General features: G+C 37.7%; 1 long non-coding RNA gene across 1 annotated transcript in view; it reads right to left on the bottom strand.

The window, feature by feature from the left end:
• Nucleotides 1-14,819, bottom strand: part of LOC124409229 — a 67,736-nt gene that overhangs the window by 12,757 nt on the left and 40,160 nt on the right. Inside the window, exon 3 of the long non-coding RNA XR_006929503.1 lies at nt 12,069-12,128. This is a non-coding gene — a long non-coding RNA (uncharacterized LOC124409229). The remainder of the gene's footprint in view (nt 1-12,068; nt 12,129-14,819) is intronic.

Here is a 14,819-nt window from a genome sequence, read left to right as displayed (position 1 = left end):
AGATGCCGTCCAAGGTTCAAAAAACGGCTCGTGCGATTCTCGAGATTACAGGTAAATGATCTGTCTCTGAATCTGTCGGAAGAAGCGAATTTTTATCCAATCGTCGCAAAATTTTATCGCCTTTTGATTACTATAAATGCGAGAAGAGCAATCGAGAAAACTAAGCTTGAATCCTTGAAATCATCGATGCTTCGACACGCCAGTTTTTCGTTGATGAATATTTACAAATTAATTGTTATTTATAGAACACCCCCTGGACATACTTGAAGATTGTCTTATTTTTCCCTCGAAAGTTATTATTATTCTGCCTATATTTTTGGGTCGCATTTATTTACCGCTTGACCCTGTTGAGTGCGGGTTTTTTGTCTCCACCTTTTTTTTTATCCTCGTATAAAAATTTCAAATGCTCGACAATTGCGAAAGGTCTCGAGGGAGGAAATTTTCTCTCTCTCTCTCTCTCTCTCTCTTTATACATACTTACATCCTCGACCCTTGGCCTTTGGGTTTTTCAAAAACTCCTCCAAAGTAAACAGCCGCTGTAGCGAGAATGTATCGGCAACCTTTTCATTAAAAACACGGCAGAGGCTCTTACCGTGAAATTCCGGTCTTGACCTTTTGAACTTTTTTTCCGGGGCTTTCGCGTGGCGTAGAGTGGAGCGATCCTTGTTACACGTTGAACTCACTAATTGCACCGACGAAATTGCAGATTAGCCTTACGCAAGCAGGTGTATCGATTTTCCCGCAGAACTGTTTTATGCGATTAAAATCGTATTTATCGTGAATCGATTTTAACAATGCTAAGAAATTTCGCAAATTATTATATTCGTGCAAAATAAAGCAAACGAGAAGTAAAAATCCGCCAGCATTTGCGAGATTTCTTTTATTATACCCGCAGAATTGCTATGAATGCAGCGTCGCCTGCATATTTTTGCAAAATACAATATTCGTCGACGTGCAAGCGAGATAAGAATACTCGTTTAATTCTTCGATGTACGACTGGGCGATCGTCGCGAAACCCGCAGTTTACATATTCAGCTGGTTACATATACATACGAGTATATGTAATTCTGACTTACATAGGTAGATTCGCGAAGTTGGAGAAACGTATTAAATCATTCGAGGGATATCGCCGGAGTTTCTTTTCCGCGGAAACTCGACCACTCTGAGTGTATTAAAACTGTATAAATCTCGAGAGAGGTTAGCTAAACGAATATTACGTTGGTATAACGTTTCTTAGAAAGAAGAAAGCGAATTTTTTTTTAAACTCCTTGGGCGATCTGTGTGTACGTACGTATAGCATAAGAAGTTGGAAAAATAAAAATTTAGCAGCGTGAAAACTTGGCGAAAAAATTTCACGTATCCAACGAGTTCCAATCGATCAAGCTAGACCGGAAACTCAAATTACCACTTCCGATTTCCGATGTTAGATTTCTTTAATCCGCTATTAGAGAATGTGCGAAATGATAAAATGATGGATAAATATCGATTCATTGATCCGTATAATTCCATTTGCTATATTGAAAGAGAATTATCAATCAAGTTTAGAATCGATCGCAACTCGAAGTAAAAACTAACAATCCTCCATTCACCTCATCAGAGAATTAAGAAGATGACAAAAAATTATCCCGAGATTAAGGATTTCGGTCGCCCTCAGGTGGATCTCACGGGGTTATTTAATTTCGCCCCTGCGAGTTGTTCAAGACTAGGAAAACGGAATCAGAGCGCGGTGAGGTGAGATGGACCAATTAGACGGTTTGTTGGGCAGACTAATTGATTCCGCAGGCGTTAATCTTTGTAGTGGTTGGAGTGGTGGGTGGTGGTAGGTGGTAGGTGGTAGGTGGTAGGTGGGTGGGCGACTCGTTTCCACAGCGGTCCATACACTCGGTCGGTTGGGCAAATGGCTTCGTTCGAAGATCAGAGAACTTAATCAAGCCCTTCGAGTTCACGTTATAGCCGTGTGCAGAGGGCAGGAAGGCAGGATATGTCTGCAGAAATAGCGAGCGACTAGAATAATATTCCCTCCTTCTCGGTTATCCTTCCACTATACATATATATATATATATACGTACACACAGTATAATAATAGACGGAAAACGCGAGGGGATTAAACAAGGAGGAACTTCCGCTTACCCGAAAACCTGTGCGATACGCTTCGCGCGCGGAGGACGCGATTCTACGATTAATTATACTCACACCTCTACCCCTTCCTCCTCCTCCTCCTCGGTTGTTTATTTACCATATAACCCTCAGTGAAGAATTAATCAGCCGAATTTCAGGGCTGCTGCTCGAGTTGCTCGTTGAATTATTGCGCTGACAATGAAATGGATCTGCTGTCTTCATCGCTTGCATGGAAGCCTTTAGCCGAGGTCAAATCATGCCCTGTATTATAGCAGTAAATGATTGCACATAGTGTGATTGAGAAGCAGTGAAAAGTGCGACGAAAAAATTTTCCAAAGTATTATACGAGGAGCGGATTCTCTTTGCTGTTCATATTTTGAGCAGGAAGACTTGTTTACACGTGTGTACAAACAACCTGACAAAACACACACCGGCCGCAACAAAGTAGACTTCAAACAGTCTCGCGATAAACGAAATATTCTTTACTAACAAGTGAAAACACGTTGGCTAAACAAGAAATTTTTCTAATTCGAAAAGAAAAAAGAAACACACATACAGTCACACACGAGTACATTCCCGCAGTTATAACGTGTGTGTAAGAGCTGGATGTAATATTTCGTCAGAAGTTTGGTAAAAGTTTTTCCCTTCAAAAATCAAGTTCACAAAATAATTATAGGTGTTTGAAAATTTTTACTGATAAATTCATAACTTCAAGGCGTCGTTACACGCATCGCCTGAGAAAAGGCGAGTTTACAGAAAGTGCTGTCGCGTACACAGCGAAAGTTGACTGCTGCACAAGTGGGCGGCGGTGTGTAAAATTAGAAAATTTATCGCAAAACTATGTTAATACCATGCTCGGCGTGCTGAACTTACACGCGAAGCATCTCATCGAGTCAGTGAAGAATTGTAGTATATTATGCCTACGTAGAAGACATGAAAGAAACTGAAGACAAGAGTTTACGCGAAACACTGTTTATACGAATGGACCAATGATCGTGTACCATTTTTTTTTTTTCATATTCATATGTTATATATGTTATTAGATATGCTTGTAACGGAGAAGCTTTTGAAAATCTTTATATTGGTTCGATTAAAAAGTTTTGGCATATATTTGTTGGTAATGGGAAATTGCAGAATAAATTAATGTCTCTCTGGCATTGAGAGATACTTGGATTTTGGTTGACGTGAGAGAATCATCAGGCTGAAGTTTGTAACGTTGACGTAATGATGCATTTTTTGAAAAAGTCGTTGTTTTGCAACTTTGGGATTACTTGAAATTCAGTAAACTGTTAATCAATCATCAACACAATCTCATATTAAGTAAAATCATTTTTTTCAGGTGTTCTAAAGATGAAAAATAGTAATTTTTGTTTCAACGTTTCGTCATATTAACGTTTACTAACTTCAGCCTTGTAGAAAATCACGAGACTGAAGTTAGTATCGTTGACGTAACAAAAAAAAAATCATTAATTTGGAATTTTTCGAACGTCTTCAAACGAGTTGTCTTTTCAAAGTACGAGCACGTTATGCTTCATTGCGATTTAATCATTTCCGGACAATCCTTGAATGGCCAAAAAAACGATTTTTTCCTCAAAACGCATCGTTCCTCTAACGTTACTAACTCCTCATCCTCATAGAAAATCCATGAGGTAAGCAACGTGGCGTAACACGGCAGTCCGAGTTTCCAATTCTGGTTGCTGGTTCAACCTGCACGCAGTGCAGCAGCGCTCGTATGGGGGACACTGAAAATAAAGTATTCTATATTTATGCACGAAACGCTTTGAGCTTTGGAGAGAAACAGAAGAGAAAGAGAGAGAAAGAGATGAAGAGAGGAATAGAGATGGCTGGAAAAAGAATCTAGGAGAGATTTGTACAAACGTGATATACTATATACATATAGGTATATATATATATATGTTTCGAGGAGCCGCGCGAAGAGAAAATACACCAAGTACATAGTTATCAACGGTGTAAAAGACTATGCAGACGATTCTTCGAACGACCTAGAAGCGAATATGTACCCACAATCAGTGCCTACGTTACACGTATACCCAATATTTATCCGCAAATTTTTTTTGCAAATTGAACATAATCGATGAATTTTTTTCAAATTTATTTGTTTGTCTGTTACTTTCTCACCATTTCGCAGGTAAGGAAAAGAGCAAAGAATTGTGTAGAATGGGGCAATTTGGTCGTAAATTTAGGCGTTTCAAGAACTGGAAACGGTGACGGATATCGATTTTTATACGTATACATATTACATATACTTATACGTATATTTAAGAACTCTTACGTTGATTATCAGAGACAACTCTCCGTTAATGATCCTCTTGAGCTCGCATACGCGTTAAGTGAAAGGTTAAGTTATCGAGATTTTCCTCGCGGTGAAGCTTTCATTCACCTACATCTATATATATATAAATATAACATATAGATATATGTATATAAGTACATACCCGTGTCTGCTATAGACGTTCAAGTCCCTCCCGAATGTGTTTAAAGTTAATTCTCGTACTGATTAGATTGCACCTTAGAAGTAGTCGCGAGTTTGCGGCCTTTCATCGCGCTTTAAACTGCTTCAAATGGTATCTCAACCTGCTTTGAGTGTGCAAATGAAAAAGTTGTATGTAAGAGTTATTAACATTATTAAGATTAGAGTTTATAATTTCATTAATGCTTGATGAAATTTGCTGTTTTTAATTCAACTCCTGTATCTAGCGGAGTAAATATCATTCTTATTAGTTAACAATCGGAAGTTTAATTTGAATAATGTGATTGCGTATCGATTACTAGACTCACTTTTTATATATCTGAATTTACAATTAGTTCATTATCTTGATCACGAAAATTCGAAATAATTTATTGTCTTCGAGATTTCGAGAGTCACGCTCAGGCTGTATGTTTAATTTAGATTGGTCGTTAATTTCCAACATATTATAGTATGCTACCCCTGAAATAAAACCATTGAATATGATTATCCGCTGAAAATATTTTATTTTTTCTCATTCGAAGTTTCTCCCCCGTTTTTCTGATCAAATAAACCGAATGAACCGAGAGTTTTCTTCTTCTTTACTCGGGAAAATTAAGAATTGTTTGCTTAATTTGAAATCGATTTCGCCACCCTTTTCAACCGAGTTAAAAATCTGAAATAATCCAGACAGTGCTTTTACCTCACGGGGGTGGTAAGTATTTTTTTCAGAAATTAACAAACACCCTGACGTTCGAAATATCGTAATCACATATCGATTCAAGAATAAATATTTAGTAATGAAATCAGGGTGGCCACAAATTTGTGTGGAAAAAATTTTCACGACGTTTTCACGTTTTCCAGGACCTAAAACCTAGTTTTCCCTGATATTTTTCCCATTTATAGTAAGTTACGAAAACCTAAATCGATCAACTTACCAACTTTATATTGGGTTAAAATTCAATTCGAATTGCAGCAAAGTATAACGTACAAAAAAGTTACTTTGAGCAAATTTGTTTTCTCGACGAAAAAAAGTAACCTTTTCACCTCAAAAAATCATTTCTAATTTCCCCGATAAAAAACTGATATTTTCAATTTTTCCACGACCAAATTAAGAATCCCCCGACATTTCCAGATTTTCCAGATTTTTCAGATGTGTGACGACCCTCTCAGAATTATAAACGATTCGCGCACCCCATAGCCAGCAACACGTTTCTATACGAGAAATATCGTCCACCTTCCATCGCACCGTATAAGTAATAGATTCTGTCTTATTTACAACACGATACGTGTACTCCGACAAACGGGCAACCTGCTTCAGGACGAAACCTGAAGGTGCATATTACGTACAAGGGACGGGTTGTCCGAGTGAACCTGTCTGTTATGTGAGTTGCCGATAGGTTACATATATGCATGTGTAGGTGTAGTATACGTATAGCATTCCACTGGCATAACTTTACCTTCAGACCGCAGTGCCGGTAGAAAATTTATAGTACCATTAAAATAGTTGGAGTAGTTTAAGTAGCACCGTAGGCGAACCTGCATGTGTATGTAGCGATCCTACGATATCGAATTCCGGTTGTTGCAAAACACAAATTTTATTAGCGGTCTATCCGCCCACCGACTGTCGACCGTCTGATGCTCACGTACTTACGTGTCGCATTGATAGGTAGATACGTGTAACGTACAAGTAGATTATACATTTACGTTCCTTTACGTCTCCTCAATAATGCACTAACAACGACCGTCGAGCGTGCAGAAATTCGGCCTTGTTGCGAAACGGTTCATCGACATTTTTTTATGAGGCTCCTATTACGTTCAGTGTTAGTATAATATGAGGCCAGATCTCTGGGCACGATTAATATATCAAATTTAGACGAATATAATATAAATATAAATTTCTACACCTGCATGACCCGGGAGAGAGAGAGAGAGAGAGAGAGAGAGAGAGAGAGAGAGAGAAATGCCTGAAAATTTACGGTAGATCTACTCGTTATACATGAACGTTTTCCGGAGCAGTTTATCAGGGGGGATGAGTCAAGGCCCAACCTAAGCTGACCCGGTTTCACCCTGGAAGGGCGGCGGTCGGTGGCTGATACCACAAACACGTTTCATTAGTGGTTGCAGACTGTTGTTGGCCAGGCAGTGTTATACCTTATACGCAGAAAGCGGGTGGATAGGATGGGTATAAGGTGTATTAGAGCGCAGAGCGGTGGATGGATAGTGGAGAGGAGCTCCTAGGAGGGAAACGGAGGATGGCGAGTGCAGTAGCTCTAGGAAATAGGTTAGAGCGTCGCCGTCGACGTCGTCGTCGTCGTCGTCGTGGGATGGATCAAGAGAACAGTCTGGCGGATAGAAGAGCTTTATTCCCCTGCGCCGCGAGGAGATTTAGATTAGCCTGGTAATTGCAGAAATAATTTGGCGAGCTCAGAGGGGAAGATCATCTTATATATATGTATATATATACATTAGGGTGGTCGTTAAATGGTCTTTTTTTTGGAATTCTAATGTTGGATGTTCGTAGATCGACTTCAAACATTAAAAAAGAAACTAATTTCTAATTTTTTCAGATTTTTATTTCGAACTTTGAGTCACCCTGCTGGCCTTTTTTTTTTTGTACTTAATTCTTGAACACTAGAATGGAATTCCGGACACATCTTCATCCTATACAATCGAAAATAACGACGATTCGAAATTCAACGAAGATTAAAAAAAAGGATAAAATGCGACGTTGCATAGCTTGAAAAATGATTGGAAAATAGTATGCTAAATTAAGACACCCACGACTCGTGTGGAATGTAAGATCTATCGGGAGACAAATCGAAAATCGAAAAATCAATAATTTCGGAAAGAAATTTCGGGAATAATTGTAATTGATTATTGGAAGATTACCTAGAATAGAAATAAAATCAAGCGTTTCGTACTCAGCACGCGTGGCGACGACGCGGGGATGTGAAACGTACGTACATCCCCTTCATTTATTTCGTACAGAAACCATCGGACGTGTAAGGAAAGTTTCAACCCTCATTGGAAAGTCGATGAAATTGGTTAATTAACTCGGCTCGGAGGGAAGCGAAGCTGGTATAAAGTTCAGGAAACAAATTCATGCATTATACTGAAACCGTAGTCAATTAGGCAGTTAACAGAATTTTAATTATACATACCGCGATCGTATTTTACAATACACGGTCTTTGATGTGAAGTAATTCGTTTTCAAAAAAATTTTAAACCACAGAAATCCCTTTTATATTGTGCAAAAAAGCAAATAAGTGGAAGAAGAGAAGAAAAAAAAGAAAAAGAAATCAATCAAAGAACTGATAATACTTGAAGTATGATACGAAACGCACGATGTGATTCAACGAGTTTCTTTTTTCCTGGATTTTACATCGACAAAGAAAGAAAGAAAAAAGGGGAGTTTCGAGGAGGTGAGTTGCCGTAACGACACTCGAAAGTTTTTCACAAAAAAACAAAAAAAAAAAAATAAGAATCAACGAAAAAAAAAAATAAAAATAAATGATAAATAAAATACAGCAAGTAAAAAATGTGAGATAAAAGTACAAAAGAACCCGGGTATCGATCGTATTCAAGAATATTTCTCCCTTTTCATCATACTCTGCAATGTATACGTAATACTGTTCATGTATATTGCGCATACGTACACGACATGCACACTTCAGCCTGACTTTGCACTCAGCGAAACAAGATATATCGAGTTAAAGAACTTTTCAACATTTTAACTCCAATTTCATTTCAAATTTCTTCTCTTTCGTTATATATTATATATACACGCGTATAATGCTTGAAGAACACAATACCGACAACCGAAAAGACTGCATTCAACGTGTCAAAATATTCAACACCGTTACTGCCAGCTGTAGATTGAAAACTACGAAAAGGTTCCAGTTTCTTTCGCGTTTGCGATATTTTTTCTTCTTCTTCTTCTTTTTTTTTTCATCGTGCATAAAACTTGAAAATTGGCTGAATCGATGGAAGAATGGGGATGAAACGAGTTTAAAACTACTTTAAAATTCTCAAAGCGAAGCTGCATAGGCATCACCTATACATGTTGTTACTATACTTTCAATAATTCGCTGGGCGGATAAATCCATCAATAAAAACAGGAACATCGAACACGTCCCAATTCAATGTATTCCTTCATTTCAACGAAAATTTACCAACGGGAGCGAATAATTAGCTCTCGTGTCGTCATGGCGTAACGCCCGCGGACTGAAACCCACATATTCGCGACTTTGTCATTACATACCTGTAGGTACATGTAACCCGGTATTCTAGATGGGATACGGAATATATTCTCGACCCATTTACCTATGACGCGACAATTCGCAGTCATTCAACTTCATCCATTCGATGTAAGGCTTCGAGTGTAGGTAGGCATAAAAGATAGAGAATCGAGGTTGAATGATGTCGGTGCTTGCAAAGTATGACGGAGGATTGTATACATATATGTGTACAATATATATAGTCGCGTTATCGTCTCACTTCTTGTCTTCTCTTACATTATTGATGTGCATAATACATGTATTGTATATACAGGTACATCTACAGTATGGCATTCGAATATTTCTTGTCTTCAGATTCGATCGTTGAAAACAAGCTGGCGTCGCGTCGCCTCGCGACACACTTTCAATTCTATGGAAGCTCCCTTCAATCTATATTACAATAACATTTCCCTACTATTTCTCCTCTTCCATAGGTTATAACTGTATCTCTGTCTTATTGACGATGAATTGACGACGATAGAAGAGTATACAGGGAGGGCCAACTTTCCACTCACAAAACCTTGCATTACTTACGCATACATAAATATCTGTACCCCTATTTTGTGGAAAATGTGTAGCAATACAAATTTCAGTTGCTTGTGTATGAAGAAAAATTTGATACTTGGTTTTTTTTTTTTTTTTTTTTTTTTTTTTTTTCTATTTATCAATATGGTGAGTTTTCCTTGCGATTCAAAAGTTTATTATACGCCTGCGGTGACAAAAATTTCACTTCCAAGTATAACCGATGGCGCGCGTTACATCAGATTGTTAATTTTCATAATGTCCATGGAATTCGCGAAACGACGATTTCGTTAATTTTCTTCCTCTTTGTCTTTCCCGCGAAAACTGCTGCTGTACCGTTTAAAGTAAAAAATGAGCTAAAACAAAGAACACAAAAAAAGAAAAAGAAAAAGGAAAATCGGTCGAGGACATGCGATGTGGAAATTAGGCAACAAGAAATAAAGAAAGACAAAAAAAAAGATGAATTAGTAAGGAAAGAAAAAAAAAACGCGTTTATGATATAAGTTATTAATCGTCATTCGTACAGATCAATTATCCCAGCGTGTCGCTTCCCTCTATATTCATAATATATATATATATATATATATATATATATATATATATATATTAGGGTGGCGCAAGTTTTTGATGTTTTAAGAGCCCACTCCAAAGGAGAGTTCACAAAAAAAATTTTAAGAGGTCGCTCCACATTTTTTAAAACGTCAGAAATCGTCAAAAATAGATTTTTTTTTTTTTTAATTTTTCTCATTACGATATAATTTTATAGACAAAAAAAAAAAAAAAATAAGTTTCCAAAAGTTTCAGTTCAAAATTTGAATTTTGAAAGGTCGCTCATAATTTTCTTTCAATTTTTTGGTGCATTTCTTTAGATCTTCTCGAGCGACCTTTTAATATTCATATTAAAATTTCATAAATTTTTTTTCTTCAATTTAGTAGGATAGAATCGATAACAATACACCATGACATGAATTAAAAATCAAACAAAATACTGAAGATATAATTTTTTTTATTTAATTTTTTGACGATTTTTGACATATTGAAAAATTAGGAACACCCTCTTAAAATTTTTTTGTTTGAGCGGTCCTTTGGAGTGGGCTCTTAAAACATCAAAAACTAACCTTTTGTCACACGAGACTAAAAAAAAAAAAAATGGTCGATTTTTCTGCGCCACCCTAATATATACAATTTATATATATAAAATATAGTATTTGTTTTGTTGAAAAGCGTCGTCGTCTCGAACCGAGTCTTCGCACTTCGCATTGATCATTGAATTACAACGAGCTCAAAGCTCTCTTGCCGACCTGCGACGTTTATTTTTAATCTTTTATTAAGGAAATCAAGCCCATGGCGGATCGGGGGCACAAAACCCACGCAGTGGCAGTGCACACACGTTTAATTGTCGACCCTAAACTGTGACCCAAGACCAAAAGTCCCTTAGAGATTAGCGAAGGGTCACAGGGCAGATACTCAGGCGCCATACGAAAGATGCGAGGATCGATTCGCATCGCCGCATGACGTAACCTGTGCACGCACTATATGTATACACACTTTTATCTCGATTATTATTATTATTATCATTGTCATCATTATTATTGATAGTAATGTTAGTATTATTATCATTAAACATAAAATTTTTCGTTATTTAATTAATCATTCAATATTACTATAATTAAATAATAATAGTATTATTATTATTATTAAACCGTGCTACTCGCTGGGAGAGAATAAATGAGAGCAAACGAAAGTAAACGAGGTTACGGAAGGGACGATTTCTTACCCTCCCCTTTCGATCTCTCTGCCGCGAGTTTTTTCAACTCGATATCCATATTACACGCATTATTATACAATACACGCTGTCGCCATAAAAGCCAGAAGAGCCGTTAGCCGATGTTTTTCTCCCCCCCCCCCCCCCGTGTTATATAATCCATTTGACAAATCTCTTCTACCGTCAGTGCATAAATTATATTTAAGAACGAACGACGTTCCCGAAAAATTTTATGCTGCGTTGCAAAACGAGTAGACTGATTTTGCACCTGAAGAATGATGTACTGTTTCAATTTTTTCTTTTTCAAATCTTTACTTGCAATTAGATACCTGTAATTTTAACGCTTCCGTATGAAATATTCTCAAGGTACATATGACTTGAGAAAATATATATATATGAAATATAATATTTTTTGCGATAAAGCGAGTAACGTAAAAGCTAGATAAGCATGCATAAATCAGCGTACAGGCATGCGTGTCTGTGTATATGTGTATATTATACTGGTTGCATCGCCTTATTATGTGTTCGAACAGTATACATATGGAAGTCTTTTGCGCATCGTGGATTCCAAAGGAGAGATGCAGGTCGAGATGGGGGGGGGGGGGGGGGGGGGAGAGGAGGAGAAAGAGAGAGATACACACACATACAAGCTTATAGAGAATATATATAATATACGTATATAGGTAGATATAGTTGGCAACAAACAGGTTTTTGCTTGGCGAAATAAGCGGCGGCGATTTGCACGTTGGTATGGTGCGAATGAGATTTTTTGTTAAAATTTTGTTAGACACTTTTAGTGTTAGCTAGCGTAAAAGTATACTTATAAGTATAATAAGTATGCGGCTATGATTTTTTATCGCCCATGATTCACTGTGGTAGATGCACAGCCGTACCGTCTATATAATCTTCAACTTACCTCGATTTTTGACAGTCGCAGAACGCGGTTCCCGTAAAGCTGGCGTCTTGCACCTCGAGTCTGAAGCAGACGAAAGATTGGAAAATCAATGAATGTTTTAAAAAAAAGTACCCGATGCTGTGGACCAGGGAAAAGGATGAGATTGAAACTGTACGCCAGTCTCAGATACTTTAATAACAAAAAAAAAAAACACACACACATAAACTCAAACACTTGGTCTACACAATTGATTCGTTTTACCAACTTTTTAATAGACAGGAAAAAAATCCAACGAGATTCAATAGTGTTTAATAAATAAAAATTCAAGAATTCATTGCTAGCGTGAGAGGCATCGGCCGGCAAAATATTAAACTGACAATGTCATGATACTGAAAGATTATAGCATCGAGGAAAAAGCATAATTGAATGATTTCTGTGCACTTTAAGCTCATCTCTCAGATACCTTACGATGGTGTAATATGAAGCACCCGTGTTTAAAAACGACAACAAACAAGAGTGAAAATGAGAAAAAAAAAATAAGCAAAAAAAAATTGACAATTTTGAAACGATCGAATAGATTGTAATTTATCACGCTCCGTTTACGTTATGTTATTATATATTTATTGCACATAACTGCAGAGACAATCAGTTAATATCGTTTGTCAGACGTACAGCAGCACAGCAGTTTTACACAACGGCATAATACATCTACTCGATAATAATATCCCTGCCAAATATTGACAATCGTCGGACAATTTGTTATACAAGCTCTTTATTGTTTGTCAACGCGACGATATTTAATATTGGAAGTAAATAAGTAAATGTTTGTCGACCTCTGATGACCCCTTGATGAGTTTAGCATTTTTTATTTTTTACATCATTCCGTTCTTCACTTTACGTCTTCTGATACGTATTTGGAAAGAAGAAAGGCGAAAGAAGCCGTTGTAACTATGTAGGAACAAGTCGCCGCCGTCTGCGTAAAGTTTGGAAAGCAATGGTATGATTGATTGCAGATCGTGACGGGCGTTTGAAATATATTCTTCGTGACAAACGGCTCAAGTTTTTATTAATAAACGAAAAAACGTGTGGCTCGATTGAGGAGAAACGCCTCTTACACGGGCACAAAATTCCAAGCGTGTCACGCGCGTTCTCTGCAGTGTGACGGGAACAAATTTATACACCCACATCGTCGTCGTACGAATCGTGATTCAAGATTTGCGTGAGATTCATATCAAATTTGACAGCTTTTTTTTTTTTTTTTTTTTTTTTTTTTAAATCCATTCCCAAACTTGAGAAGATATAAAAAAAATTTTATTTACTTGCAACTGATATCTTTCAAATTTTTCTTCGTCCCTGTCACGGAAACTGCGCCGCAGAGGCAAGAAAACAATATGTCATCTCCCCCCCCCCCCTCCCCCCCGCCGCCCCTTCTCTACCGCTGTCCGGATTTCCTTTTATATACGTCACGTTCGTGAAGATGCAGAGGATGAACTCGAGATCCGAGGTAGGTAATCGAAAACGCTTTCTTAGCTAAGCCACTTTATCCCGGAGGACTTCCTGTTCCGATTTTCATCGTGCAATACCCATAAAGGGGGGCGTCTCAAGTACCCTTAAGCCCTGACGTCAGAGACAATCTACTATACTATACATTATTCGCGACGTACGTATTTAGAGTGTTGCGAAAATTTTTACACATATTTAAGAACACCGTATCGTATCCTTGACGTTAAAATGCACACACAAGTGATTTGAATTAGTCATCACGCGTTATGTATGACGTTTTTATTTTCTCATAATAAATATTTTTCTGCATTCGCCGCGGTATTATATCGATCTCTTTAAAGGTACAAGCAAGTACGGTGTAACGAATTGTACACTTCCACGTCGAAATTTATTTTCACATAGTTGCAAGCTTGTTAAAAATTAATAACAACGAACAGTCGTAAGTTATTGAAGGTATAAAAAACATGTGTGTGTGTGTGTGTGTGTGTGTATAAATAATTGAGTAATCTAATGAAAGAACCCAATAACCACGAGCCCAAACACATACGGGGTGGGCAGCCTAATGCATTGCTTCACGAAACCATCAATCACGTAGGTTTGACGCTTTTCTCTGATAAACGGCGAGAAAGAGAGGCGAAGGAAAAAATAAACAAACAACGAATAGGAGAAAGCGGTGGGAAAAAAAAAAGAAAAAGAAAAAAATAACTTCCACAACCTTTTGCAGTTCACTATCTAAATTGTCACGCAATGTTTGTCTAATTGTTCCCGCGCGGTGGTTCAACTGATTTGCAGACATATTATTATTACAACAACGTGGCACTTGACGGAGTAAATTTTTTCGGGAATACATTCAACGCCTATTTCCGTCCTAAAATATTCGCCGTTTTAAGATTCGCCTAAATTAATATCACAGATAAATTAAGTATTGTAAACGCGATTATATTTATCGATAATAATATTTGAAAACGGTTTGTGCGAGAAGAGGGAAGAGGAAAATATTAAGGCTCGTGGGTTTCGACGGCTTTAATACCGGCTGATCCTAAACTCTCGAGAAGCTTATATGCGCGTGTCAGTAGAAATATATGATATACGATTCGAGTGCCGTACGGTGCGGATGCGGAGCTGGAGAACAGCCGTGGCTTAACCGGCGTCCCGAAAATGTTGGGCAACATCTTGGCTCCGGGCCATAAAATTGGGAACCGGGAACTGCAACGTGGCGGCCATAATCCATTGACACCCGGGACGTGTCGTCGAGGACGAAGGGAACCC

Source organism: Diprion similis, chromosome 8 (genome assembly GCF_021155765.1).
Source record: "Diprion similis isolate iyDipSimi1 chromosome 8, iyDipSimi1.1, whole genome shotgun sequence".
NCBI lineage: Eukaryota > Metazoa > Arthropoda > Insecta > Hymenoptera > Diprionidae > Diprion > Diprion similis.
The sequence above is the reverse complement of the archived record's forward strand: the minus strand, read 5'-3'. Positions and strand labels throughout refer to the sequence as shown.